The sequence below is a fragment of the Ochotona princeps genome, chromosome 3, assembly GCF_030435755.1.
Source record: "Ochotona princeps isolate mOchPri1 chromosome 3, mOchPri1.hap1, whole genome shotgun sequence".
Lineage (NCBI taxonomy): Eukaryota > Metazoa > Chordata > Mammalia > Lagomorpha > Ochotonidae > Ochotona > Ochotona princeps.
In genome coordinates, this window is record NC_080834.1 from 35972348 (window position 1) to 35987930 (window position 15583).

General features: G+C 45.9%; 1 protein-coding gene across 4 annotated transcripts in view; it reads left to right on the plus strand.

The window, feature by feature from the left end:
* Positions 1 to 14456: 14456 nt before the first annotated feature.
* TIAM1 (TIAM Rac1 associated GEF 1) overlaps positions 14457 to 15583 on the plus strand; it is a 198360-nt gene continuing 197233 nt past the window's right edge. For 3 of the 4 annotated variants that reach the window (XM_058661717.1, XM_058661713.1, XM_058661715.1), the window contains exon 1: positions 14463 to 14579. The gene's annotated coding sequence lies outside the window, so the exon portion shown is untranslated. Of the gene's footprint in view, positions 14580 to 15583 lie in introns of all 4 variants that reach the window. The other variant, XM_058661716.1, reaches the window with a different exon arrangement.

Below are 15583 nucleotides of genomic sequence, written 5' to 3' on the forward strand. Positions count from 1 at the left end.
GCAATACAAAGAGATCTAGAAGTGTGATCTTTCATCTTCTGTTAATGTAGTTTTTTTTTTTTTAAACTTGGAAGGCAGAATGACAGAGGTGGGGAAGAGGATATTGAAGAGATCTTCTATCCTCTGGCTCACTCCTCAAATGCTTGCAAGAGCCACAGTTGGGCTAGGCAGAAGCCAGGAGCCAGGAACTCCATCTGGGCCTTTCAAATACTTGAGCAGTCATTTGCTGCTTCCCAGGAGAGTAAGCATGAAGATGGATTGTGCTCAGAGGCCGAAGTTGAGCCCAGGCTCTCTGCCTAAGCAGAGGTTTAACCCTACTGTACCATGATGTCCACCCTAGTATTTGTTGGTCTTAATGAATGTGTGCAATTATATGTATTTATGTGGTGAAGTGTGATACTTGGAATTCACGTACACAATAAGATTCCCAGATTGACATATCTGTCACTTCAGTTTATTGTTTTTCTGACTTGGGACCATCACAGATCTGCTGGCCACATTGAAATAGCCAATGACTTGTTGTTAACTGTATTTTACTTTCTGTGCTATGGAGCATTGGATGATAGCTCGTCCAAGTGTGCTCCGGGTGCTTTAACCATCCTTGCTTGTTCTCTACCCCTTCCCCTACATCCTTCCCAGCCTCTAGTAACTAGTAAATTTTTTTTACAGAGTTTAGCCTATAAGTGAGCATATATGTTATTTTTCTCTGTGCATGACCTGTTTTACTTAATGACCTCCAGTTCTGTCCATCTTAGTATAAATGACCATGTTTCATCTTTTTCTTCCTAATACACCCATATGTGTGAATGTGTGTATAGCTAGATGTTAAGTATTTATAGGATATTGTCCTTTTTACATCACATTTGCTTCTTCCCTTTCCTCCAAAATGGTTTTGGTAGAAAATATGAAATCACAATTGCCACTATTCAATAGAAAGCAAAAACCAAAACGAGGAGTAACAAGTTGGTTGGTCTTGGTTGGTGCCAGGGCTGCTGTGCCAAGCCTTGTGAGGGTGTCCCTACCGTTGTCCTTTAGTCAGGATCCCCTCCAGAGGGCTAAGGGTCAGGGCTCTCTCTGATCCTGAGATCTTGGAAGGACCCCTGCTGTGTCATCTGACATAAAGTAGTGCACAAGCTGCATTGATGTGTTACCGAGAGAGCTGTAATACCATGAGACATTGATGCCGTCATGAGCAGGGACAGGGTGTGAGGCACAAAGTTGACTTGTTTCCCGACTGACAATGGACTTGGTGCGTTTAGTGTCCCTTACCATCTTGAAAAAATGCTGGTCCTGTGCCGAGGGCAAAGTGCTTCAACCTGTGTGTCCCGCTGCAGAGGCCTGTGTGCATTTTCCAGTGTGCTGCAGGGGCAGTGCAGTGGCTTGCTCTGTGCGCTTCAGCTGCTGCTTGTTGGAGCTTGAACCTGAACCAGATCTTACTTCACACCCGTTCTTCTCTTAGGGCTGAATAAAGATTCCCCAGTGCTTGCTAACTGCCCCCCACCCCTCTCCTCCTTCCAGAGCATGCCCTGAGGATCCTGAGGATCCTAATACACCTTTACTGGATGCATACCCTTTTTTTCTAAGATTTATTTTTTTATTTTATTAGAAATTCAGATATATAAAGAGGAGGAGAGACAGAGGAAGATCTTCCATCTGTTGATTCACTCCCCAAGCGGTCGCAATGGCTTGAGTTGCACTGATCCAAAACCAGGAGCTAGGAGCCTCTTCCAGGTCTCCCACATGGGTGCAGGGTCCCAAGGCTTTGGACCAGCCTGGACTGCTTTCCTAGGCCACAGGCAGGGAGCTGGATGGGAAGCAGTGCTGCTGGGATTAGAACCAGCGCCCATATGGAATCCTGGCATGTGCAAGGGAAGGACTTTAGCCTGCTAGGCTACCACATTGGGCTCTTGATACATATTCTTTTGGGGAGAAGGCAAGACTGAAATTAGAACTGGATCAGGTGTCTTCTTCATTTTGCTACTCAGCATTATCTTAGTGCCAATGGGCGTTCATACTGTTTGTCTCTGTTAAGCAGTGAGATGTCTTAACTGTCCCACAATGGGGAAAAGCCAGCCACTCCACTCCGATGCGGTATCGGTGTTTCTTGAGCAAGGTGACTTGACCCTTAGAATCAGCAGGCTTTCTGTTTGTGCAGGCAGGACTGTGTCTGGCTCCACGTGCATCACTGCCACTCAGTGCTAAGGGTTCACACACTTTCCCTCTGCCTTCTTCTTCTTTTTTTTTTTTAAAGATTTGTTTATTTTTATTACAAAGTCAGATATACAGAGAGGAGAGACAGAGGAAGATCCTCTGTCCGATGATTCACTCCCCAAGTGAGCGCAACGGCCGGTGCTGCGCCGATCCGAAGCCGGGAACCTGGAACCTGTTCAGGGTCTCCCACGTGGGTGCAGGGTCCCAATGCATTGGGCCGTCCTCGACTGCTTTCCCAGGCCACAAGCAGGCAACTGGATGGGAAGTGGAGCTGCCGGGACTGGAACCGGCGCCCATATGGGATCCCAGGGCTTTCAAGGCGAGGACTTTAGCCGCTAGGCCACGCCGCCGGGCCCAACCTCTACCTTCTTCTTTATCTATATCCTCTGGTTGTACTTTCCCCCCTTTTCCCCAGTGATAAACCTGGGCTTAGTCACAGCTATAAAGGTACTGTTAAAACTTGATGAAAAAATTGAATCTGGAGATAACATGATTTCATTGTAAGAAAAATTTGAAATGCAGACATAGAGGGGTATTCAAAAAAGTCTATGAAAAAAGGCATTATGAAAAGATGATGTTTAGATTTTAAGAACTTTGTACACCCAAAATAAATTTCAGTTCTCCCAAACTTTTTGAACTATTCTCATATGTGGGCTATCAGTGAGCCCTGAAAGGCTTGCCTGTGCTGTGTTACATAAAAATTGTTTCTTGGGGGAAGGAAATCTAATTTGGGGCAATGACAACAACGGGAGTTTTCAAATCATGGAAACATATAATTGGAAGATAGAGCTAGGGAGCTGGAGAAAATTAAATTGAACATCATCATTGAATTGTTGAGGAAATTGAAGCCCTTGGATTTTAAGGAACTTGTCACACACACTCTGCAGTGCGTGCTGCAGGCAGCATTAAAAGATGGTCTGTGTGTTTCTGATTCCTTTTTGATAGATCTCCTGTGCTATAGGAGGTTTAATGTGTGTTTGTTAGGTGTTCGGTTTTCAGAGACAACTTGATGCAGCGAGTCTCTAAGTTTGGATGGGTCCCTGTTTAATTTGCCATTGTGAAAGTCTCTTGGTCACATCCAATTGAATGCACGCCTTGCTTCAAAACATTACTGAGGGGGCCAATTGGTGGTTTAGCTGGTAAAACCCTTGTCTGTGATGCCAGCATCCCAAATGGGCACTAGTTTGTGTCCAGGGTGCTCCACTTCTGAGCCAGATCCTGGCTAGTGTACCCGGGGAAAGCAGTGGAGAGAGGATGGCTCACATGTGGGCCTGTGTAGCCCTTGCAGGAGGCCTGGTTAAGCTCCTGGCCTCTGACTTTAGCTTGACCCTGCTTTGGTTGTTTATGCCAGCGGGGGAGTTAACTGGCAGATGTAAGATCTCTGTCTCTCTTCCTCTGTCTGTGATTCTCTCAAATCCATCAATATGTCCCCCCCCCCTTTTTAAAAAGACATAAAAAAAGAAGACATCCCTGAAATGGTGAAACGCATTTGTTTTTCTCATTTGTCTTTCAGGCAAGGAGGCCTCTTCCAGGGCTGAAATTAGGTTTTCAACCACATCTGTTATCCCCAGGTATATTCTCGGATGCTTTGGCCCTGGAGTGGGAGGGTGTGAATCTGCATTGAGTCCTTCAGTCCATTTCAAGTATAAAATATCAGTTTTGGCAGTCATTCACTAACTGCAAAATGAATTCATGAAACACCTTGTGAATTTCTATGGCAATGCTGTAGTAATAAGGGGATCTGCATTTGGAGCTGTGGTTATGCTGGGAATATGTGTTTCCACTTGGATTTGGACAATTCACCTGTACCCATTGATACCCCCGTTGGATGTTGCCATCTTCAGGAGGAGGAGGAGGACTTACTGCCCATGCACTGACACAGGGAGTGGCAGGTTAGTGTTGAGCACGTCTTGCCGTGCTGGGGACCCTGCTGTCCCATGTGAGCTGGACAGGTGCTGGTGTCAAAGTCTGCTAATGGCAACATGTTGATGAAGATGCCTGAATTCCTGGCCAGGTTGGCTCTGCAAACCCTTGAACAGAAATTGAAAAGATACCAGCTTAGAAAGATATCTGTGTCATTGAGAACACAATTTAGGAGTTGTAAGAATCTGTTGTGGGGTGCTGCATTGTGGCACAGTAGCTTAAGTGGCTTCCTGCACAGCAGCATCCCAGGTGAGCACCAGTTTGAATCCTGGCTGTTCTAATTCTGATCCTGTTTATGTGTCTGTGAAAGATAGTCCAAGTGCTTGGGCCCTGATATCCATATGAGATATTTTGATGGAGTTCCAGTGTCCTAGATTCAGCCTGGCTTAAACTCAGCCATTGTTTCCATTTGGGGCATGAACCAGCAGACAGATGATCTCTCCTTTCTCCACCCTCTTTCTGTCTCTCTCCCTCTCTCTGTTACTTTGCCTATCCAGTGAAAAAGTTTTGGCGGTGGGAGGTGGGGCAGCTGTGGTAGATGTGGTATATAAAATAGCAAGTGAAAGACTGAATTAAAACTTTTTTGGCAAAATAAGCCTAAATAAACTCCATGTAGTGTTTAGCTTCTGAGTATAAATTCGTCTCACCAATGGCAAGAGAGGGATTTAACACCTTGTGACCTCTTCACGTACCAAGTGTTGTTTTGCTGCGTGGGTTTGTTATTGCAGCTGTCTTCTATCTGTTTAGTTCACTCTTATGTCAGTATCCACTACTGGTGTAAATACTTGATGTAAATACTTGATAAGGGTTTCTAGGTTTTCAAAAATATTTTTACATAAATCCATTTTCTGTGATTGTTTTTGAGATCTGTATCATGTAGCATCATCCCCTGGTCTGGAGAAATTGAAGAACAAATCAGTTGTGCTCCCTCTACTGGTTGCATTGCTTTGCGTAGGAACATTTTGCATTCATGCCCAAGTTCATTGCTTTGGGAGGGATTCAGTAGCATTCACATTTTCATAATCTTAAAAACAAACTAATAGCTTTTAGGACTACAGCTTGAGAGGTTTTAGGTTAAAAAGGGGAAGAAGGTCTTGTTGCCCATCTGTCTAGTGACTCATGGGGTACCCCTATTTTGCTATTCTTCCTTGGGCAGAAGGACACCACGGCTTCGCTGTAGGAACATGTTGGGTGCCTGTGGGTTGGGGTGTTGGTGAGCTTGACCTGTGTGAGGCTGACTTGTGTGTCAAGATCTGCTGAAATGTGTCAGGCACTGAATGAAAGCAGCAGGTTTTCTGTGTTCATTGTGTACTCATGGATTGCTGAGGCTCTTGAACTTGAGAATAGCTAGAGGATGCTGTGTTTGCAGGCCGAAGGAGTGGTCAGGGAGGTGGGGTCTGATTGGGCTCCGTGCAACATGCCTTTTATTCTTGTAAGCGTTCACTGTCTATCCTGCCTCAGGAGTCCCGTCCTCTTCTGTCTTTTGAGGAACTCTGAGCAGCAGCCACAGCAGGCTTTTCTCTTCCTCCGAGCACACATCAATACCAAAAAGAAGCTGTGCTGCATAGCATCCCTGAGTTCTAAGAACACTTCTTAGGTGACAGTGGGACCGGAAAAGCCCTTTGCAAGCACAGCTCTCATGGCAGCCTTTGCATTTGTTTTCCTGTGAGGGGCTTGTCGTGTTCTGTTCCATAAGCTGTAATGAGATGGCATGTCTTTCCTTCCTTCCTGTTGGGAGGGGAGTATTTCCAGCTCCAGCTCATGACTGTCAATAGATACATGACTGATGGCCCGTGATACGCCTGCTTCTGTCATTGTCTCTTCACATCTCTCTCCGCAACCCTTCCTACAATGCCATCTTCAGTGCTACGGTTGATACGCGGGCCTTCCAGGTCTTCCTCCTCCCACCCCTTTCTTCATTGTTTTCATCCGCATCCCCTATCAGTCATTCACTTAAGGAATACATGGGTAGAAGACCGAGCCCCAAATCCTTGAATGCTTTACTGCCTCTGACCTCAGCACTCCCTCCCCACAGCCCCCAGGTTCTGAGCCAACATAGATGCTTCCCAGACAGCTTGGTGGAAAAAGAGGAGAAATGAGTTTCCCTATGTTTTAGGTCCCTGGGGGAGTGTGTTCATAAGATTGATGACACTGTGAATAAATCTGTAGAATGAGAGTTGATGGTGAAACCTGCATCTCGGGGTTCTCTCCAGCAGCGGCCATGGCACTGTGGGATGGAACGTGCTTGGGTGTGGGGCTGTGCTGTGATTTGCAGGCTTTGGGGTGGCACCCGTGACTTCCACCCACTGCATGCCGCTAGTGGCCCCTGGGTTGTTAGGACCACACATCCATGGCTGCAGATTGTGCCACGTGTCGCCATGTGGGCAGAGTCGCTTCTGCTAGGGGCCTCCTCTTTGGCCAGTCACTCCTGTTTTTGTCCTGTTCCTTCCGACATGCTAAGAAGCCTCTCTTTCACACTATTCATGTGTTAAATAATTACTTAGCATCTGTGTACAGCAGCCTTGTGCATGTTTCCAAGAAGGGAAGGGTGAATGAGTTGTCTCCTCCTTGGTACTTGCATCTGCCTTTGCGTCCAGTCTGTGGCTGTCTCATGGTTTCTAACCTACCAATTCTTACCATGACTATCCTGAGAGTTCCCTTTCTTGAGTATTTGCTCCCAGCCTGTGACGTCACTTATCTTTTGAGTCCGTAAGAGTTCTTTAATGAATGTAATGTTTCTATATTTGTAGGCTATATCTTTGAGGAAAGCCCCTTGCAGCATGGGTCACACTCTGTGCACTATTTTGGTATAGTGTTCACCTTATAAAATGTTAATGTTCTAATAATCCATCAGTTTCATCCATGAATGGTTCAGCCATTTCAGAGATAGCCTCTCATTTGTCAGTCTAGATTTCTTTCATTTTCTTTGTCTGGCCACCTGAGGCTTTATGTAACCTTCAAGGTTTGTTTAATGAATAAAGCCAAGTCCAGCAGAGGTACGTTTCTTGAGTTACTTTCTTGTGAACTTGAAGTGAGCTTGTTTTCTTTACGTTGTTAGAAACTGGTTTAAAAATGGCTCATGTGAAATTAGATATATGGCTTTTTTTTTTTTTTTTAAAGGAGCGGCAAGAAGAAGAGGAGGAAGTGTTTTAAGTTTACAGATAACTTCAGCTATGTTTGTATTCTTTTAGGAGCCAATTAAAATATACTTGTAATTTATTTTTTAAAAGAGAAACAGATAGTGGTAGACAGAAATCAATCTTCATCTCCAAACACCCACAGCAGATGGTGTTGGCCAGGCCAGGTCCAAGGCAGGAGTCCTGAACTCAGGAACCCGGGCCAGGTCCCCTATGTGGGTGGCGGGTACCCAGTTGTTTGAGCCATCAGTGCTGCCTCTTGGATGTACATTAGCAAGAAACTAGCACTGGAAGCAGAGTCAAGACTTAGAGCTCAGATACAGGATGTAGTCGTTCCAAGTAGTGTCTTAATCTCTGGGCCAAATGCTCACCTCTGTGTTGCTAGTTTTGGTTTTTGTTTTTTAAAATGTAGCATGATGGGCATTTGGGTGCTTATTATACTATTTTCAGATATATATTTCTAAAGATTTATTTATATGAAATGCTGACTTACAGATTGTGTGTGTGTATGTGTGAGTATGAAAGAGAGAGAGAGAGAGAGAGAGAGAGAGAGAGAGAGAGAGAGAGATCTTCCAGTAGCTCACTCTCTAAATGGCAACAAAAGCCAGGACTAGGCTAGGTGAAAGCCAGGATTCATGAGTTTCTTCTGGGTCTGCCATGTGGCTGCAGGGGCCCAAGGACTGGGGCCATCTTCTGCTGCTTTTCCAGGCACATTAGCAGGGTTCTGGATCAGAAGAGGAGCAGTTAGATCCCCAGTCAGCCAGCAGTGGCTTAACCCACTAGCCAGAGCACTGGCTCCTCTAATGTATTTTTGTGCATCTGAAGAATTTCATGGGCCTGGCACAATGGCTCAGTGGTTACATGCTTGCCTTTGCATGTGCCCAGGTCCCATATGGGTGCTGGTTCATGTCCTGACTGCTCCACTTCCCATCCAGCTTCCAGTTTATGGCCTGGGAAGGAAGTAGAGAATGGCCCAAAGCCTTGGGACCCTGCATCCACATTGGACACCCAGCAGAAGCTCCTTGCTCCTGGCTACAGATTGATCAGCTCTGGCCATTACAGATGTAGGATGGAAGATTTCTCTCTCCCTCCCTCTCTCTCTCTCTCTCTCTCTCTCTCTCTCTGTATTTCCTTGTCTCTATAAATCTGTCTTCTAAATAAAAAAAATTTCATACTAGGTTTTAAAGATGGTTCAGTTCTGTCCTTATGAATGGCTTACTGTATATATAGATTTTTTAAAATTGGGGTCTCCTTTCCTCCCTGTGACAGGGTGGGGTAGAGGGGTGTTTAAGATTTCTAGGCTTTGGAGTCCTTTAAGCCCTACTTTCTTGCCACAGACTCACAATCCACAAAATGATAGAGGGTGTATTTTGTGCCTATCGGGCAGGTTCCTATGTAGGATGGTTCAGACCTGTTGGAAACAAATTTCCGATAGTGATGCTGTGAGTAGAGTGCTGGGCCTCCCAGTGACAGAGCCTGGTGAAGGCCCAGTGAGGGGGCGGAGGTTGGGGGGAGTTACCCTGGCAATGGAGGCGGGGAGGAGAGAGGTGGAGTGGAGGAGAGGGGAGGAGCGACCAGCCTGCTCCTGCAAACCCGGTCGACCAGATTCATCAGTGCTGGAAACTTCAAGTCACACCCACTGCAGCCCAGGAAGGGTGCTGCGGCTTCCTCATTTCTGTTACTGGAAGTTTGAGATCCCTGAAGCCAGGAGGGAGAGACATGTGCGGCTTGCTGAGCAGGGGTGAGCGTTGAGTTTTTTTTCCAACTCCATTCTTGCCTCCCAGAGAATCGTGGTGTTGGGTGGTCTAGGGGAGCAGCTGCCTAGGCTCGGAACTGGGGCCGAGCCAGCCCTGGGCGCTGAGGCTGGGGCCCGAGAATCCGAGCTCCTTGGAGCCCCTGGCCCCGGAGGAGTGAGCGCGTGTGGGCGTCTCTATGCTGCGCGCCCCCCCGCCCCACCCCGGCGTTGCGCGGGGCTGGCTGAGCTGCTGCCCAGGACACCAGATGAGGTGGGTTCCGGCTTAAAAAGTGCCTCTTCTTAGTTCCCTGAAGATCCTTGAATGGGTCCCTAAGGATCCGTACCCTGCAGAAGATGCGCCTTGCCCAGGGCTGTCCCTCTGTGCTTTGTGTAATTACAGGTCAGTGTGGTTGGGATTCAAATGAGAAAAAAGTTGGGAGGAGGATTGTGAAGCGGTGGCGCCTGGCAGGCACCTGGATAAAAGCACTGGAGCTAGGCAGGGGAACGTTTCCGTTTTTTTGTGAATTTTTTGCTTATGCTGGGTTAGCTCTGCTTCATGCTTCCTGGCTGTGGAGGTGTTACTTGTTTATCTGGAGTGGTTTTTTAAGTGTCAGTCATTCTGGGGCAGTTGCTGTGTCTTCTGACTGATTGCCCAAGTCAATTTTGGGTGCGGTGAGGAGAGGAAGTTTGGATGGAGGGTGGCACGGGGTGGGGGGTTGGGGGTGTTGGGATTCATTGCAAAGAAACATTTTGGTCTTTCCCAGGAGAGAGTGAGTTTGACCGAAGTGGGGACTTTCAGAAATATTCTTCAGCTTTTATTTTGAGCTTGGCAATGAATGGCTTTTCCTTTGAAGTGAAATGTTTTGCTCACTTCATGGGAGTCAGATGGCAGCCTTGGGTTCACTCTTAACCTGTTTCACACTCATTTCTTGTCTGATCAGCCTAGGAATGCAACAGCAGGAGGAGGTGTGTGTGTGTGTGTGTGTGTGTGTGTGTGTGCGCGCGCGCACGCGGGCGCTCTTGTCTGTGTGCCTGTCTGTGTGCATGTAGGGAATTACTTCCTAAGAATTTTAAGAGAATTGTTCTTACTTTGAGGGACAGAGAGGCAGGTAAAGAAATTTGTGGTTCTCATTCTGTTAGCGCAAACCCCAGTATTCCTTTGGCAAGTAATTCTCCCATTACTGGGGTGAGTGGAGTGAGGAGGGAGGGAGTAGCTGGTTTTCTCATGTTCTTGCTCTCAGAGTGGACCAGCCTGGCTTTTACAGTATGCCTCCGCTTGAGCCTTGGGGGTCAGGGGACTGGGTGCTGAGTTTGCTGAGTTCTCTGGCTTTTTTTTTTTTTTTTTTTTGAGTGACAGATGTGAATGTAAAGGAAATTACTTTTAAACGAAACCAGACATATTCCAGAGAAGAAAGCAGGCTTTAGGACTCAGCTGGCTTACCTGCCAGAGCCCTGAGTACCAGCTCCTTTGGGGTTCAAGAAAGGACTAGCCAGGGAGACATGAACTTGATGCTGACAGAAGGCATGTGGCTTTCCACTCCCTGCTCCCGTAACTCACTCAACAGGAAAGACAACCCAATTGTATCTTGTGGTAGTCTTGGTGAAACTGAGTAATGGATGGTTTTTTTTTTAATGGGACAATAGACATTAACCAGAGAAAGGGGATGCGTGATTCATGCAGTGAAGGTTTTTAGGTAGCGTGGGACTGTTAGGAGACTTCATGTGGACATCGGAAACCGGGATTAAGTCTGCTCTGTGACCACACTTGTTTGAGAATGACATTTCTGATATTTCTGGATTGTTGTTTCCCTGTGATTCTCATCTCACCCATGAAACAACCTGGTTTCACTCTGGCTGTTGTGTCTTTTTCTTTTTTTAATTGTAGATTTGTTTAAGAGATAAAGAATCACTAAAATTTGTCTTGATCTGGTGACTAATTTTTAGAAGAATTTTCTCCTTTTATGTTATTTTAATACTTATTGGTATAAACTTGTACATCTGATCCTATTCCCCCCCCCCCCCCAACTGCAGCATCTGTGACGTTCTTTCTTTTTTCATTCCTGCTTTTGGTTGTTGGTGACTCTTGGTAGTGTTGCTAATGCATTGCCCAATTTGTTGGTCTTGTGGAAAAACCAGCTTTTTCTCATCTTTGTGTTTTAAATTGAAACACAAATGTCCTTCCACCTCCTTTCTGGGATTCATGGATGTTTTCAGGAATTCTGTCCTGTGGAACTCTGTCAAAGAAAGTCTCAGGATGGCCCTTGCGAATATGCAACCGAATCCCTGGTGTCTTCACATAGAGTTTGTCTTTTCAGTTTTATTTCCAGGTAACCTTCTGTTCCCTGAGCATCCCATGCAGTCCAGTTCTCAGGCAGGTCTTGTATGTTAATTGTTACACACCCTAGGAAATTGTTTTGGAAACAAATAACTAGAATTTGCATGAAATTGCTGGTAATTTAATGTGAATTGTGGGTATTTACAACCCACTTGACAGTACAGATTTACCTTGTTTGTGAGCACAGCAAATTGGCTCTAATGTCTGGAGAAGGGTGTTTCATTTTGATACATATTTAATGCCGAAGACAGAACATTGTAAGGTTTTTCAGAACAACTCCTTTCTGAGTGTGTGGTCGTAGGTCCAGAGTGTTGGTTTTGAATCCTAGCTTTTCCAGGTTTGAAGCTGGCTTTGTGCTGAAGCCAGTGTCTGACTGCCCCACTTCCGATGCAGCTCCCTGCTAATGTGCTTGGGAAAACAAGCCAAAAGTGACCCACGTGGGAGATCTGGTGAAGTTCCCAATTCCTGACTTTGACCTGTCTCAGCCCCTTGCTGTTGTCTTTTTGGGAGCGAACCAGTGGCTGGGAGATTCTATTTTCCCCTTGCTCTGTAACTCTACCTTTCACATAAAATAAGTCAATCTTTATTTATTTTTAAAATAAAGTTGTTTAACCTCTTGGCATTTCCTTTTCCCCAGCTTGTGAGAGTCGATATAAATATTCATTTAAGGTACCTAAAGCAGTCGCTTAGTACAATGTAGTACCTGGAGTGTTTTTATCCCTTACTCCTTTTTGCTGTCCCTCTGACCTCACCACCTCCCTCACTGCCTTCCTTTCAGACAGTAAAAAGCTATTGCAGTAGAATAAACAGGAACGATGTTTCCCATTTGTTCTCCCTGCCCTTTGCAAAGTGGGGGCGCTAGGTTTGTGTCTTTAGTTTCATCCTATTGAAGATGACTGATGGGTGGCAAGCTAGTGGGAATTTCTGCCCTGCAGTTTTTATCTTACCTTTCTAGGATTTGTTTCTCACACTTGTCTCATTTTTCCTGGAGAACCTCTTATTGCTTTTTTGGTAGAAATGAAATGAATTACAAAACCTAAAACTTGGCATACACTGAAGTGCAATGTAGTGGGTTGTTTCTATGAATGCAAACTCTCAAATTTACGTGTTTGGGAATTTGATTTGGAGATAGATGGTGGATGTGTCCGTTTTGTGTTACCATTGCATTTTCTGAGAAGATGTTTCTAGATCTTAGGGTCTGTAATACTTGCAAATATGTGCAAATTGGATCCTTTTGTGCTGTGGCTATACTTGATGCTAAACATGGAGGTTGATTTGTTAAAATTCCTCCATAAAAGAATATTGCAGTTTTGATGTTGTCCAACCCTATGTTATTCATTCTTCTTGTGGTTTGCTAATTGACCAGATCTTGGATTATGTGTAGTAAAGTTTATCTATGCATCCAGTATTGTAAAGGACTGACTGGGGGTGGGAAAAGATTATAAGCTGGAAAAGGCTTCATTTACTTCATGATATTGTGCTTACGTCATGCACTGCTGTACCCAAGGACAGACCTGGCTTTGCATTTTGTGTGGTTAATAGGCCTCGAGTATGGAGTTATTTTTACAGAAAACAGATTTCTTAGCAGTGCTTGGTCTGGCCTGTCCGTGATGACCCAGTAGTGCTGTTTTGTTCTAGCCCAAGATTTTATGAGAAAAAAGAAGGAGGAGGCGTAGTTTTCATAAGCATTTTGCAACACCGCCTCTTCAGTTTATTTTGATGCTGTCGTATGAAAACAAGTATTAGCATGGCTTTGAATTGCTAAAACATTTGGGGACGAGGTCACCACTTCTGGAAGTTTTATTTGCCTTAATTGGGGGGGAGGGGTGTGGATTTGCCAGACCTTGTGCTGAATCGCAAACCCTCCTGCAGTATCTTAGAATCACAAGCATGACCACTACTAAGGTTATTTTCACAAAACTGTAGTTGATTCAGGTTCTGGTAAACACTTCTTTGATTATTGACTATAATTACTTATTAAAATGCCAATACTAGGGGCAGCCGTAGAGGTGTAATAGTTAAGATGCCCATTTATTGTATCAGAGAGTCTGGATTTAAATGCCTCCTCTATTTCTTTAAAAAAATTTTTTTTTGTTTTGAAGAGTTATTATTTTCCTTAAAAAATAAACCAGAGTTGGGCCCGGTGGCGTGGCCTAGCGGCTAAAGTCCTCGCCTTGAACGCCCCGGGATCCCATATGGGCGCCGGTTCTAACCCCGGCAGCTCCACTTCCCATCTGGCTCCCTGCTTGTGGCCTGGGAAAGCAGTGGAGGACGCGTGGGAGACCCGGAGGAGGTTCCTGGTTCCCGGCATCGGATTGGCGCGCACCGGCCCATTGCGGCTCACTTGGGGAGTGATTCATCGGACGGAAGATCTTTCTCTCTGTCTCTCCTCCTCTCTATATATCTGACTTTGTAATAAAAATAAATCTAAAAAAAAAATAATAATAAAAAAATAAACCAGAGTTACAGAGAGAGGAAGGTAGTGACCATGGAGAGAGAACGTGCGAGATCCTCACATGTGCTAGTTAATTCCCCTGATGTCTGTAACAGCAGGGGCTGGGCCACACAGGAGCCTGGAACTCCATCTCGATCGTTCATGTGGGTACCAGAGGCCCAAGCATTTGGGCCATCTTCTGTGTTCCCAGGCACATTAGCAGGGAGCTAGACCAGAAGTAGTACAGGTGAGGCTTCAACTAGTGTTTATATGGGATGTTGGCATTGCAGGCAGTGGCCTAACCTTCTGTGCTACAGACCCCCGCTCTGTTTCTGATCCAGAGTCCTATTGATCACCCTGGGAGGTAGCAGGTGTTGGCCTTAGTACTTGGTAGTTTTTGCCATCTGACTTTAATGAAACCTAGCTTTTGCTGTTGTGTTGAAATACATTTTTTTTTAAATACCAGTACAGTGCCAAATACTGTTTCGTAAAGCATGTCTGTAAGGGTAAGGTACTTTTTCCATGTTTGTGATGTTTGTGAAGATGATCTTGCAATCTCTGAAGGTATATAAAAGATGAGCGCAAAACCCACTATTTTCCTGTCTGCTCTTACAGGTAGAACCTCTGTGCACTGAGGCCAAACTATCTAGACCCAAAAGCCAGGAGGAAGAGGAAGAAGAAGAGGAAGAGGCTTGGTTCCATGGGTGTGACGCTTTGAAGCCTAGTCCCTCAGCTAGGACCTCACCAGCCCCCGCGGATGGCATCTTTGGAGATCTTGACCAAGCTGCTTCTCTTTGGGATGGGGTAAGTTCTGTGTTTGCATCAGGCCGGAAAGTGAGCTACCCACATCCACCCTTGGGCACATTTTAGGAAGTTGATTACTGGTGACTTTTTGCTGGGGGAGGGTTATTGATTCTCCCTGCTTGAAATCTGAGGCTTTGAAATTGCTCTCCTGAGAGCCTTCTGAGGCTTTTGGGCCCAGCCTGGTTGGTGGTTCTTGTGGTTGTTTGGGAGACTGTGGTGGGCTTCTCTCGCTTTTGGCTTTCCCTCTTCTCCTTGGCCTGTCCCTGTGATGCTGGGAAAGTGGCACAAGGATCGACGTGGGCTGAAGCAGGGAGGAGTTTGCTGTCAGAACGTTTTTGCCTTGGAGCTGTCGGAGCTGGACTCACGTTGCTTTGATCAGTGAAGATGACCTTTCATCTCCATGGCAGAGTAGTGCTGGGAGAACTATTTCACCAGGGACTTACTGCTGTGGTTGCGGTAGATATCTTCATTGCGTGATACGTATGGGGTTCCCCCCACCCCCCGAGATAAACAAGTGGTAGACTGGCACAGCCAGTGAATACACTCCAGGGAAGGAAGTGTTCTGTTGCCACCCAAGCCTGTTACTGCCTCCTGGGTGTGTAGGCTGTTTCCTTTGTGTCATCAAGGATAGTGACTGACATGTGTCCAAGCGGTCCTGTTCACTTCTCAGGGAGGAATGATTTAGACCCCAGGGACTTTTCTTGTGGCTAGAGGGAGCTGCTGTCGTTCTTTCCATCGCTACCTTTCCCCTGCCAACAGGCCCATCTAAACCTTGCTGGTAGGTAGCATGTTCTAATACTTACCAGGTAAAAATGCTGCTTTGGTCCAGAAGTTGAAGACGTAAGAGACTCCTCATTGGTGGACAGCTAGATTCCAGGTGCTTCCTCAGTCCCAATCACTGCAGCTTTGCAGCTTGCCCACCTAGCATTTCAGCCTGCTCTGCCACTCTTGCTGCAACTTGTCCCTCCAGTCTTGCTTGTGGCCCAGATCCAGGGCCCTAGCCC